The 14,560-nt window shown below is 44.4% G+C and overlaps 1 protein-coding gene across 5 annotated transcripts in view; it reads left to right on the top strand.

Annotated features, from left to right (window-relative positions):
• Window positions 1-1,978: 1,978 nt before the first annotated feature.
• Window positions 1,979-14,560, top strand: part of KIAA1671 — a 128,709-nt gene continuing 116,127 nt past the window's right edge. For 4 of the 5 annotated variants that reach the window (XM_083470902.1, XM_083470905.1, XM_083470906.1 and 1 more), the window contains exon 1: window positions 1,993-2,112. The gene's annotated coding sequence lies outside the window, so the exon portion shown is untranslated. Of the gene's footprint in view, window positions 2,113-14,560 lie in introns of all 5 variants that reach the window. The other variant, XR_014518412.1, reaches the window with a different exon arrangement.

Raw genomic sequence — 14,560 nt, forward strand, 5'->3', positions numbered from 1 at the left:
TTGTGAAACTTTAATAAATATTATTATTAAAAAAAACAAAAAGACAACCATATGTCAGGAGTGCTCTGATGGTGTTTCCTGCTTGGCAGGGGGTTGGACCTGATGGCCCTTGTGGTCTCTTCCAACTCTATGATTCTATGATTCTATAATAAAAAAGTCATTATATGTGGTATGGGATAAATACATTTTTTTGCTAGAACAAAAAACTCCATGGTGGTTATCGCCATTAGAAGCGATTTTTGTGAAGAAATCGAATATGAGAAAAGATTGGTTACAACATTTTAACAGATTGATTACAATATCACCAGCTGAATTATGTTTTTAAAATGGATAAAAGAAAGGGTTTTGCCACTGAATTATCGAGGTTTGAGAAAGAATTTACAAAATAAGGTAAAACTACTTTCTAAAATGTATAAATTGTTTTTGGAATGGTTTGTTAAAGATGAAGAAGTTAAGTCAGCAATAATTCAATGGGCAAGAGATTTCGGATATAACATAATAATAATTTATTATTTATACCCTGCCCATCTGGCTGAGTTTCCCCAGCCACATAAAATTGGCAGCATGGGAAAAAACTTTGGAAAGAGGATTTAAAATTTACAGTGAGTTTCATGCTGAAAGAAAACTATATGATTATGTATCATTGGTATTTACGGTAACTCCCAGTAAGTTAGTGAAAATGTATAGGACTAGCACAAATGTCTGTTGGAAATGTAAGGAAAAAGAGGGCACCTTCTACCATATGCGGTTGAATTGTAAAAAGATAAAGGAATTATGGGAAATATAATGAATTAAAAAAATGTTTATAATAGCAATTTTAGGTGCAGACATACTGAAGGATTTGAGAAGACTGTTCATGTACGCGGCTACGGCTGCAAGGATGCTGCTTGCCCAGCAATGGAAAGAGAACAAGATGCTGACAAAGGCGAATTGGCAGATGAAATTAGTTAACTATGCAGAGATGGCTAGATTGACTAGGAAAATCAGAAATCAGGAGGATCAAAACTTCCATAGAGAATAGGACAAATATAAAAGGTAAAGGTGACCCTGATTAGATCCAGTTGTGACCGACTCTGGGGTTGCGGTGCTCTTCTCACTTTACTGGCCGAGGGAGCCGGCGCACAGCTTCCGGGTCATGTGGCCAGCATGACTAAGCCGCTTCTGGCGAACCAGAGCAGAGCAGTGCATGGAAACGCCGTTTACCTTCCTGCCGGAGTGGTACCTATTTATCTACTTGCACTTTGACGTGCTTTCAAACTGCTAGGTTGGCAGGAGCAGGGACCGAGCAACGGGAACTCACCCCATCGCGGGGATTCAAACAGCCGACCTTCTGATTGAAAAGTCCTAGGCTCTGTGGTTTAACCCACAGCGCCAGCCGCATCCCAGGACAAATACAGATTGTATTTAAAAGAACATTGTAAACACTTGAACGCTTTGGCAGGCTTTGAATTACTCTTGAAGTGTTATACTTTGGATATATTGGAGGACTGTAATTCGGGTGAACTATAATATGCAGTTGACATAGACATTTAAACCCACAGAGGGGAGGAGGGAGGTCCTAAGATTTGGAAAAATCTTGTTTTATTTTTACTATTTTTTTAAAAAAAGTTAATCGTTTGATTTACTTTGTAAAAACAATACAAATTATTTCAAAAAGAGAAATTGTGTGTGGGAAGAAGTCTTATATTTTATAATAAAAATCCCAATTTTTATTATTGTTTTTCATAATCCTAGAATTTCACTTCCAATACAACTCAATTTTAACACAATACTTGAGGCTGAACTCTGGGCCAGGAGCCCCTTCGACACGCAGTCGCGCGGCAGAGAAACGTTATGCAATTATACCTTAATTCCCCCTTTAAGGGAGGCGCTTCCCTCCCCGCCTCCTCCGCCCGCGGCCTGCGCGGTCCCCATGGCAACAGAGGCGCTTCCTCCTGCCCCGCCCATGAAGGTGCGCAGGCCCCTCCCCCTTCTGCAAGCCCCGCCCCTGGCGCCCGGGCCAAGCGAGCTGGGCTGCGCCGCGCGCCCCCGACGCCCAGAGAGAGAGACGGGGAGCCGAGCGCGGCGGGCAGGACGGAGCACGCGCGCACGCGCCACCGCCGTCGGACCCAGGTGAGGACTACGGGGTGGTATTGTGTGGCCCCTCCCTCTGGGGACCCCCTTCCCCCAAATGCAGCTGGGGGGGGGAGCAGCGACGCCCCCGGCCAGTTTCCTTCGGTCTATCGCATCTCCCCAAATCTCCTCACGAGGAGGGGGCGCCCCCTCCCCCAAGAAAGGTGCTTCGCACGGAGGAGGAGTCGGGTCTCTCTCTCTCTCTCTCTCTTTGCCCCCCCCCCGATCCTTTTCCACCTCCGGGACCAGCCGCTGCCCCTCCTCCCCAAGAAGGCAGCCAAAGTCTCCCCCTTGTGCGAGCGAAAGACAAGCCTCTTCCTCGGGGCAGCCCCCCCCCCCCGCAAATCACTTCCGATCGCCTCCCGACTTTCCTGGGCACCTGTGACCCTGCCCCCCCCCCGCGTCCTCTTCGGTCTCCTCGTTTGCTTTTCCTCCTTTCCTCAGATCTGCGGGATGCGCCCCCCCCCAACTCCTCTCCCGCTTCGCAGCCTCTTCCCAAGCCACCTTCTCTTCCGGACACCCCGCACTTTCTTCCTTGGGGTCTATATGTGTGCAGGCGGCACTTTCCCAAGGGGAGGGCTGTGTCCCCAGATTCCTCCTGACACGGAGCCTCCCCCTCCCCTCCTTTCCTGCCTGGCAACAGCAGCCCCTTCTGCTTTGTGTGCCCCCTACCCTTGCCCTGCTTTTTTGTTTCCCGTCGCCTCGGTCCTGCGCCTCTGCAACAGCTTGGGGAGAAGGCGGCAGAGGAGAGCGCCTGCCTGCGAAACCCTCCAGCCGTGCAAAGAGGTCGGGGGTCAGCGCCTGCTTTGCTTTCTTGCAGGAAGAAGAGCATGGAAGGATGGGGTGGGAGGGCATGCGGGCGGGTGGGTGGGTGGAAGAGACCTCCAGGCAAGCTTGAAAGAAGGAAAGGGAGCCTCCTCTTTTAGGTCTAAAACTCCCTGGAGTGATTTTTACTTCCTTCCTTCCTCCCTCCCTCCCCTTCCCTTGTTTTTGCTGCGTGTAATGGGCTCTCCCTTTTTAGCGTCCAATAAGCCGGACCCTTTTGATGGGATTAAAGGCCAAAGCTGACAGAGGAAAAATAGCAACAGGGGCTGGAGCCAGGTCGAGTTCCTTGTTCTTCACCCATTTCCCAGACCCATTTCTCCCCCTCATTAGTTAGCTGCCAGGAGGACAGAGCAGGATCCTTATCAGCCAGGCAGCTTGGCTTGGCTTGTTCCAAAATTGGGTTGCTCTGACTAAAAACAAAAAGAAATCCGCTTCATCTTGATCATGCCTACCCTAAAAAAAAAAAATCACATTATGCTATTTCCAGAGTTTCTTCCTTCTGCATAGCTAAATCATAGTATTTAAACCTCATTAAAGCCCCATGGGATAATTAAGTGATTCTGACATCCGTAATTTGTCTTACTGCATTTGAGATGATTATGTTTAGTTGAGTTATGCTAATGTCATTGTTTGTCCTCTCTCTCCTTCAGAGATTATTCATTTATTTCCTACATAGAGTGTGTGTCTCAGGGAGGGCAGACTGGAGGAAACTGCTGTGCACTTGTAAACTGGGAGGGGGTGCAAATGGGAAGTCGGCATCCCTTCCCTTCATGTAATGTACATGAGGGGATTATTGGGCTTCTGTGCATCTCCCAGAGCAAAGGCCAGGGGCTGGCTAGTTGGAGGGATCTAATTTTTGACTTGTGGTATTATAAAAGAAATTAATTTGGGGAAGGGGGTAGTCCCTTATTGTGGTATGTCCTGTGCTGATAGTAGGGTTGTAAAATGAATCTGGGTCTATTTTTTATTATTCAGACAAAGTGTTTAATAAAAAGTTTTGGCAGTGTGGTGTAGTTGGAGAGTGGTCATGTGAATGGAAAGACTTCTTCAGCTTTGGACACATTTGAATCAATATCCATTTCTCATTTAAAAGCAACTTAGTTGACAGATTAATGATGTTATTACTTTTGTAGGTTTTTTTTTTTTTGATAAGGGATATTGTAGGATTGTGTTTTTTACTGGAAGCAGTAATAGTGTGACTAAATGATGAACACTTTAGACATCCTATTTCAGCTGAACTTCTTTCAGGACAGATGCTTTGAATTAGGGCAGCCTTTGCTAACCTGGTCTCCTGAAGGTGTTTTGGACTACAATTCCCATCAGCCCCAGCCAGCATGGCCCTATGATGAGGTTGTCAAGAGTTTCAGTCCGAAACATCGGAAGGGCACCAGGTTGGCAAATTAGGGTCTCCTTTGTGGCATTAACCTTAGTGCTAGTTCCACAGGCATCCACAATGGTGTGTGTTCTGCCTGTAACCTGAAAGTTGAAAGATAAAGTTGACTCCAAAGGGAGCATGAGCTTGATTCTATTGATGGCACAGTTAATTTGGTTCTGAGGCACCTGACAGTCAAATCATTTCTTAGCTGTGGATTCACTGAATCTCTGTCATTTCTTAGCAGTTCTCTAGACACTGTTGATAGACTGTACTGCATCAGGCATCTGGTGTTACTGAATATTTGAAATACTGATTTTCTGTATCTGATATGATATTATGGAAGAGTGCTGGGATATTCGAAACTTCTTAGTTTAATGCCCCAGTGTTAAGCACATTGACCTGGAAGAAAATCCTACTGAAATTAATAGAATTTACTTTCAACTGTGAAACAGGGATGTTAATGACATGTCTCTCATAGCAGTTAGGAAAACAAATATAAGCATTTGAAGCCCATTTAGCACTGTGATTCTTGCATTGCAGGGGGTTGGACTAGATGACCATTTGGGTCCCTTCCAATCCTACAGTTCTATGATTTCAACCTGAGGAGCCCAGCTCTGTTTCTGCTGGCTGCATCTGTGCAAAATGTGTTTTGCTTTGTGGCAGCTACAGCAGCATCCTTTGCTTAGCAAATGGGTAGATAGCCTCCATGTGTCAGCAGCCTCAGCCTCCTGCCTGCTCTGCCCTGTCAGAAAATGTGCCCCCAAGGACTAGGGTGGGCTCCTTGTGCTGGCATTGGAGGTTCTAGTTCCCATTCCTCTGAGAACTGCCTACGGGTCATGTCATCTTTGACTGTGGAAGTGTTGTACCCCATAGATTTGTAGAGTTGAAGGGGGGGGGGAATAATGAATAGGATATGTTTTGATATTTTGTTATATTGAAATTGCTAAAAAAAGAAAAAAAAGAATTGTAGAGTTGGAAGGGACCACAAGAGTTATCCAGTCAACCTTCTGCAATACAAAGTATTCATTAAAATGACCAGCTACTGGGTATCCTGCAAATGTTCTGGTTTTGCGGGTTAAACATTTCCCTCAGATTGTCAAATCTGCCTTTATGTCCCTATTTGCATGACATGTTCAGTTTGCAGAGGCAAACAGTCTCTGCAAATCCCATTGGGGATTGTGCCTGTTGTGTGATAAACTGAGCAATTTAATCTGGAAGGACAGGTGCTTTCCTGACGTCTGGCTTGAAGAAAGTTTTGTATTTTCCATGTTTAAAGTAGGATTAGGACAAGTCTTTGACAGATGGCAGGATGCAGACTTAATCAGTGTACCACATGGTATCCAGTTCATAATCTTTCAAGTTTGATCTCTCAACCTCAGTGTCTCTAATGATGATTTAATGTGTGAATGATCTTGAGTATCTCTCTCTTCCAGGTACTTTGGATCATACAATTCTGTTCAAATTAATCTGGCGAGTGCAATCATTAAGTGAAGTTGGCATTGCTATTCAGGGATTGCAACATATGGTTATTGATCCGTTAAACATGACTTTTTATTGGTGACAATTATGAGAAAATTTCATTGCGAGAAAAAGGGTAGCTAATGTTTCTATGGCAATGATCCATTACTCTCAGCAGCTGTAGGCAGCACTCTTTTAAAAAGTCGTGTGTACAGGCCTGAACCAAGAAGTTTTTGTCCCCCAAGCAACTGCACCATAATTCAAAAGGTGCCCCTCAGAGTCTCTTGCAACATGATACGTACTACCTGAGCTGTGTGCAAATATTATTTCCTAAAGCAAAGTGGTGAAGAATAAATATGACATAGGGTGGACAAATCACAAGAATGTGCCTGCGGACTTAAACCATCTAAGTAACCAAATGCATGAGGAAAAGAGAGGAAGTGGAAGGAAGGGAAGTCTGGAGCAGAGGAGACGCATTGGCTGTGCAATCCGATGCATATTCTCACAGAAGTAAGTCCCAGTGAACTTACTCCCACGTAATTGTAGTTAGGGTTGCAGCCTCAGTTAAAATATTAGTGAATGAAGAGAATACCTGGGAAAATAGAGACAAGACTACAAGAGTTCCTGGTTTGTTCTTGACCCCTGCAGCTGCTTAATTGAGGGCCCTCATTGGAATAATAATAATAATAATAATAATAATAATAATGATAATAATAATTTATTATTTATACCTCACCCATTTTTTGCTTTACAGAGCAGGCCTTTAGGCTAAGAGGATGTCCAGCACTGTTTCTCTGGCATTCTGGGTCATACCAGTAGGTAGTACATTTGATGAAAAGACAACAGAAAATTAGAAATATCACAACACATCAAGTTGATCAAAATACAAATTAAATAATGTGAGTGTGAGAATAGAGTGAAAAAAGTTAACTTTACAGTTGATAAATGTGACGTATCAGACAGCTGGTGCAACCCATGATAATATCACAAACGGTCCTTGCTTATAGAGCGACAATTTTTCTTGGCTCTTTTCAACATATTAAATGAATGCAACCACCTGTTCTGTAGGGGTTGATCATGACAAAAAATGGAGCTGCTAGTGAGGAGATCTTCCCTACCTGGCTGGAATTGCTGTTTTGTGTTACTGCCAACTTCTTCTAAAGTTAATTGGTAATTGGCAGATGAGTGATATTTTCAAGTCAAGTCAAGTTTTATTGCGGCCAAAGCCAGTGACACTAAACACCACAAGATCAGGAGTGATATTTTCATGATAAGGCTATTTCAGCTGCTTTAACAACTTCATTCACACAATATCACTAGTGCATCCAGCCACAACCTCATATCCTCCAGATGTTTTGGACTCCCGGCGCAGCAGTTATGACTGGAGTTGATGGGAGTTGTATTCCAAAACATCTGGACTAGGTTGTGGGTGGATACACTAACAAACAATGGTAGCCTGGCTATATTAATTAAAATATGGTTTCTAAATCTTACACGCCTGGACAGCTTGATTTGGCAGAAGATTTTTTAAAATTGGACACTGCATTTTGTGATGCACAAATAAGTTTCCCCCTGACTTTTCAAGCCACACTGATTGTTTTTGCCACTTAATGAGCATCTTGCAGGGCAGCAGTTGAAGAAGGAGCAAAAAGGGTTTTCTTGTGTGTTTCTTTGTGGCTGATTAGCTGTTTTCCCTGTGCAAAGGTCAGAGGGGGCAGGGTTTCTGTTGAGTCAGGTGATTAGCTGTGGGAGGAGCTTATCAGAGCTTGCAGGGCAGCGGTGCGCGCCTAGCGGCGCAGTTTGATCCATCTTTTAGATTTAGGGGAGCTAGTCTCAAACGTTTGTTGGGGGAGACCTAGGTTTTTTTTGGGGGGGAGTTATTTGTCCTGTCTTCATGCTTTTTATAATGGAGGACCGCTGTAGCCACCCCCCAACGACACGTTCTCAAGATGGAAGGGGAGGGAACAGCTGCAGTCGCCTGCGGTTCCTGCGCAATGTTTGCCATCTTGCCAAAGGTTGCAGGCAGCTTTACCTGCAGCAATTGCATGTTGATTGCCCTCTTAAAAGACAAAGTCCAGCAACTGGAGGAACGTGTAGCTACGCTCCAAAGAATTAGAGAGCTGGAGCTCTTCTTGGAAGCAACAGAGCACACCGTCTCCACCAAGGAGGAGACAGGGGACTCCCCTGAGAAGGAGGCTAGTTCACCAACACAGGAGCCAGATATATGGAGAAACGTGACTCAAAGAAGTAGGAGGCCCAGGGTTCGCTCTGATTGTTTAGAAATACACAATCGCTTTGAGGTCCTCTCCCCTAGCATGGAAGACGAAGAGCAGACTCCATTTGAGGATCTCTCCCTCATTACAGTCGATCAGGTATATGAAGACGAGCAGCAAAGTCAGTCCTCAGGGAATGTGCAGGCGATCTTGGAACGGACAGCTCACGGAAGAACCCCGACCAAACCTAAGAGGAGGTGTGTAGTGGTGATAGGGGATTCCCTACTGAGGGGAACAGAAGCAGTGATCTGTGGGCCTGACAAGATGTCTCGGGAAGTGTGCTGTCTCCCCGGGGCTAAGATACAAAGATGTAACTGAACGACTGCAAGGAATCATAAAACCCACTGACAAATACCCCTTCCTCTTGGTTCATGTGGGAACCAATGACACTGCAAGCAATAGCCTCCAGAAAATCAAAAGAGACTACGAGGCTCTCGGCAGGAAATTGAAGCAACTAAATGCACAAATTGTCATCTCATCTGTCCTCCCAGTTAAACGACGTGGCCCAGGGAGAGAGGGAAAAATAGTGGAAGTGAACAGCTGACTTCGCAAATGGTGTAAACAGGAACGGTTTGGATTCTTAGATCACGGACTGCAGTTTCTTGAAGATGGACTTCTGGCAAGCGATGGGCTGCACCTCACAACGGTTGGGAGAAATGTTTTTGCCAAAAATCTCAGAAACCTCATCAGGAGGGCTTTAAACTGACTAATGTGGGGGAGGGAGACAGTGCTCCTGAAGGTAGGAGTCTATCAATTGATGAAGATGATCATCCAAATGTCATAGACCAAATGGAGCAAGCAAAACGCAGACCTAGTGGTGGGAGGAAAAAATCCTTAAATAAGAGACACGGGGGAATGATTAATGGACTTCAATGTCTGTACACTAATGCACAAAGCATGGGAAATAAACAAGATGAGCTTGAGCTCTTGGTACAGCAAACTAAATATGACATAATAGGCATCACTGAAACCTGGTGGGATAAGTCCCATGATTGGAATGTAATAATGGGGGGATACAATCTATTTCAGAGAAACAGACCAGACAAGAAAGGAGGAGGAGTGGCATTATATGTCAGGGTTGTGTATACCTGTGAAGAAGTCCAAGATTTAGAACCTCAAAGCCAAAGTGAGAGCATTTGGGTCAAAATTAAGGGAGAGAAGAATAACAGAGACCTCATTGTGGGAGTTTACTATAGATCCCCAAGCCAAACGGAGGACATAGATGATGCCTTCCTGGAACAGATGGCCAAGCATGCAAAAGGAAGGGAGATAGTAGTAATGGGGGACTTCAATTACCCGGATATTTGTTGGATGTCAAACTCAGCCAAGAGCATAAGGTCAAACAGATTCCTCACTGGCCTTGCAGACAACTTCATTGTCCAGAAAGCGGGAGAAGCAACAAGAGGAACAGCCATTTTAGATCTGGTCCTAACCAATGTTGATGAGCTGGTTAGTGGGGTAGAAGTGGAAGGATCATTAGGCGCGAGTGATCATGCTCTTCTGAAGTTTACTATACAGAGGAAAGGAGCAGCCAAGCATACTAGGACTCAATTTCTTGACTTTAAGAAAGCCGACTTCATAAAACTTAGGGAAGTGCTGGGTGAGATCCCATGGACAGTAATACTAAAAGGAAAGGGAGTTCATGATGGCTGGGAGTTTGTTAAGAGGGAGATAGTAAAAGCACAAGGTCAGGCAATACCAATGAGACGGAAACATGGAAGTTGCTTAAAGAAGCCAGGGTGGCTATCTAAAGAACTTTTAACTGAGTTAAGATTAAAAAAGGATGTGTACAAAAAATGGAAAAGGGGGGAAACCACCAAAGAGGAATTCAAACAAATAGCCAGCACGTGTAGACACAAAGTCAGAAAAGCTAAAGCACAGAATGAACTCAGGCTTGCTAGAGAGGTTAAAAGCAACAAAAAAGGCTTTTATGGGTATGTTCGTAGCAAAAGGAAGAACAAAGAAACAGTGGGGTCACTCAGAGGAGAAGATGGTGAAATGCAAACAGGGGACACAGAAAGGGCTGAACTCCTCAATGCCTTCTTTGCCTCAGTCTTCTCCGATAAAGAAAACAATGCCCGACCTGAAGAATTTGGAGCAAATGATTCAGCAAAGGAAACACAGCCCAGAATAACTAAGGAGATAGTACAAGAATACTTGGCTAGTTTAGATGTATTCAAGTCTCCAGGGCCAGATGAACTGCATCCAAGAGTATTAAAAGAACTGGCAGATGTGATCTCAGAACCACTGGCAGTCATCTTTGAGAATTCCTGGAGAACAGGCGAAGTCCCGGCAGACTGGAGGAGGGCAAATGTTGTCCCTATTTTCAAAAAGGGGAAAAGAGAGGACCCAAATAATTACCGCCCAGTCAGTCTGACATCAATACCAGGGAAGATTCTGGAGCAGATCATTAAGCAAACAGTCTGTGAGCACCTAGAAAGGAATGCTGTGATCACCAATAGTCAGCATGGATTTCTGAAAAATAAGTCATGTCAGACTAACCTGATCTCGTTTTTTGACAGAATTACAAGCCTGGTAGATGAAGGGAACGCAGTGGATGTAGCCTACCTTGATTTCAGCAAGGCATTTGACAAGGTGCCCCATGATATTCTTGTAAAGAAGCTGGTAAAATGCGGTCTTGACTATGCTACCACTCAGTGGATTTGTAACTGGCTGACTGACCGAACCCAAAGGGTGCTCATCAATGGTTCCTCTTCATCCTGGAGAAGAGTGACTAGTGGGGTGCCACAGGGTTCTGTCTTGGGCCCGGTCTTATTCAACATCTTTATCAACGACTTGGATGATGGACTCAAGGGCATCCTGATCAAATTTGCAGATGACACCAAACTGGGAGGGGTGGCTAACACCCCAGAGGACAGGATCACACTTCAAAACGACCTTGACAGATTAGAGAACTGGGCAAAAGCAAACAAGATGAATTTTAACAGGGAGAAATGTAAAGTATTGCACTTGGGCAAAAAAAATGAGAGGCACAAATACAAGATGGGTGACACCTGGCTTGAGAGCAGTACATGTGAAAAGGATCTAGGAGTCTTGGTTGACCACAAACTTGACATGAGCCAACAGTGTGACGCGGCAGCTAAAAAAGCCAATGCAATTCTGGGCTGCATCAATAGGAGTATAAAATCTAGATCAAGGGAAGTAATAGTGCCACTGTATTCTGCTCTGGTCAGACCTCACCTGGAGTACTGTGTCCAGTTCTGGGTACCACAATTCAAGAAGGACACTGACAAACTGGAACGTGTCCAGAGGAGGGCAACCAAAATGGTCAAAGGCCTGGAAACGATGCCTTATGAGGAACGGCTAAGGGAGCTGGGCATGTTTAGCCTGGAGAAGAGAAGGTTAAGGGGTGATATGATAGCCATGTTCAAATATATAAAAGGATGTCACATAGAGGAGGGAGAAAGGTTGTTTTCTGCTGCTCCAGAGAAGCGGACACGGAGCAATGGATCCAAACTACAAGAAAGAAGATTCCACCTAAACATTAGGAAGAACTTCCTGACAGTAAGAGCTGTTCGACAGTGGAATTTGCTGCCAAGGAGTGTGGTGGAGTCTCCTTCTTTGGAGATCTTTATGCAGAGGCTTGAAAACCATATGTCAGGAGTGCTCTGATGGTGTTTCCTGCTTGGCAGGGGGTTGGACTCGATGGCCCTTGTGGTCTCTTCCAACTCTATGATTCTATGATTCTATGATTCTATTCTATGATTCTATGATTGATCCCCCTAACTGCTCTAGAGCATCTGTTATCTTATATATAAGTTTTCATTTCTCTGTGAAGAACCATGCACTGATTTTGCCACATAAATAGTAATTTGCTCACTAGGGTGGTGTTAAATCACCTGTTAAACTGAACAGGCAAAGATTAGGGACCCACGTATAAATGCATAGGAAAGACACGCCAGTTTTTCTAGTCAAACCAGTTAGGGAGTTTACAATTATCCAGGGTATGGTAATTTTAGAAAACCTCTCGTATCAATGGTGTGCCAACTCCAGCCTCCAATTGTATGGTGGTAGCACCATGGAAACTGACTGTGTCAAGGGGAAGACATTGTTGACTTTGGTTGGGAATGTGACAAATGGCGTGAATCCCCTGGCTCTGTAGTGTGTATTGTCATAACAAACAAGTTACAAGTTAAGCTACTGTATTTGGGATGCTTTTTAGAAGCGTCTTCAGTTCTGGTTTATGACAGAAAGAAATAGGAGATGCATACCGTATGTCACTTATCCCTGTGCTTTTTGCTTTCCTGTGAGTAACTAGCCAGGCTAGGTAGAACTTTGACCTGATCCAGCAAGGCAGCTCTTATATCTTCAGAGTGCCTGCAAAAAAGGGAGAGGAAGAAAACGGGGCCTGAACAGACCCTGTCCCAGGACACTTACAATCTAAAGTTTGACAGTGAAAGAAAAATAATGTATTAGTAACTTGGGCACATTTGCATTGATTTCTTTTTAGTAGATCAGTGTTCTTAGAGGTGCTTTTTGCTGATTTGCAGCTTTTAACTTTTATACTTTAAGGTGGTCTAAAGTATATTGCTCTCCCAGCTATATGCATCTTCCTCCACAGGCCAATCCCCATTGCTGCATAGAATCCTTTATTGTCAAAAGAGCTGGTCTTGCAATCCAGCTTCCACTCTGAAATGGCCTTTAAGAGGCTGTGTCAGTTTCCTTGACTGGTGCTTTCTTGTTCCATGTTTTCTTCAAGGGTGCAATTTATAAATGGCTGAAAACTGAAAATGGCTGTGTTTATGTGTCAGATTAGGTATTTAGGTAGTCTTGTCTCTTTAATTTTTTTATCTTGAGTTGATAAACATCATTGTTCATGTGAAATGTATTTATAGTGCCTACAAGTCTCCTTTGGATAGGGCGTAATGTAATGTAATGTAATGTAATAATTGTACTAGAGTCTTTTCCTTTCCAAACAGATTCGTTCCAGCGGTGTTTTGCTCAGCCCCTCCCAGACCACGTCTAATTTGAGGGGAGCAGCCTCAAGAGTTTGCATCACTGTTTATTTCTTATAGGCCTTTATGCCAGTCAGTTGTTTTTGATCAGTGTGGCATGAAAAGTATAATTGAGGTGCATGGTTTTAGAAGTCACTTATGCTGTGCAAAAAAAAAAAAAAGTTCTTTCTCCATGAAGACAACTAGTGAAATTAAGATTTAAACTGTGAAAAGAGCTCATCTTTAACTTGCCATCTAGAGATGTATAACAGAAGGTGTGTAAAATAATATTTATATGATGTGTTACAAGTGAATTAGGTTACAATTGAGTAGGTTATTATCCATCTCTGTTCTGCGATGGTTGCCCCTCTACCGGATTCTGTTGGGTGCGGATGTGTGCTTTTGGCTTTCTGCTTAATTGTGAAATAATGAAGCTACTGTCAGGAGAACAAAGCTCTGCTTTGCAGCCTATGAGATGCTTCAGAAGGATCTGAGGGGAATAGGCACTTGGTGGAGTATCTAGCCCAAGGTCAATCTGTCGTATGCTGTGGTTAGGAGATAATGTTGCTTGTTTAGGCATGCAACTGCCAGAGGTTCACAGGGATTATGTTCATCTTGATCTTTCGCATAGCCTTTACTTTGGCACTATTTTTACTTCATTTTATTTACATAGTGCTTGGAGCAGTCATTAGGGGATTTGGAGCTTGGTGTCATCAGTGTGCTGCAGATACTAAGCTCTGTTTCTCTGTTATATCTGAGTCAGGTGTGCCTGGGCTAGTTCTGAATCAGTGTCTGGGCACAATGGTGGGTTGGATAAAGGTCAACAAACTGCAGTTGAATCCTGGCAATGCAGAGACCGTGGGGAGGATGGTTCCTGGTCCAGTAATCAAGCAAATTACTTGTTCTTGATGGGTTTGCACTCCCTCTGAAGGAAGAGATGTGTGGCTTGAGAGGGTGTTCAAGTCGCCGCAGTGGCTCGGAGCACCTTGTACAGTCATACCTCGGGGTAAACTCGCTTCAGGTTGAGCGTTTTCAGGTTACGCTCCACGGCAACCTGGATGTAACGGAACAGGTTACTTCCGGGTTTCACTGCTTGTGCATGCGCAGACGCTCAAAATGACGTCATCTGCATGCGCGGAAGCGGCGAATCGCGACAGCGCAGACGCGGGTTGCGTTCTGGTCTGGATGTGAACGGGGCTCCGGAACGGATCCCGTTTGCATCCAAAGGTACCACTGTACTGCTTGGGCTGGTATAGCTCTTTCTTGATGGGATAGCTTTGCTACAATGATCCAAGCATTGGTAACCTCAAGATCTAGTTATTGTAATGGAGTCTGTATGGGGCGGCCCTTATGGGTGTTTGGAAGTTGCCGTTAGTGCAGAATGCAGTGGTTAAGTTGCAGAGTGGAGCTGCTGACTGAGGGCATACCACAAAAAATTGGAAAAATTGGCACTGGCTACCCATTTGCTACCAGCAGCCAGGCGTAAGCTTTGGATACTGACTTATAACCTGATCCAGAGGTTGGCAACCTTATTGAAGGATGGGCCGGTTGACGCTCAGTCC

The sequence above is a fragment of the Podarcis liolepis genome, assembly GCF_965112155.1.
Source record: "Podarcis liolepis genome assembly, chromosome: 13".
In the NCBI taxonomy this organism is placed as follows: Eukaryota; Metazoa; Chordata; class Lepidosauria; order Squamata; family Lacertidae; genus Podarcis; species Podarcis liolepis.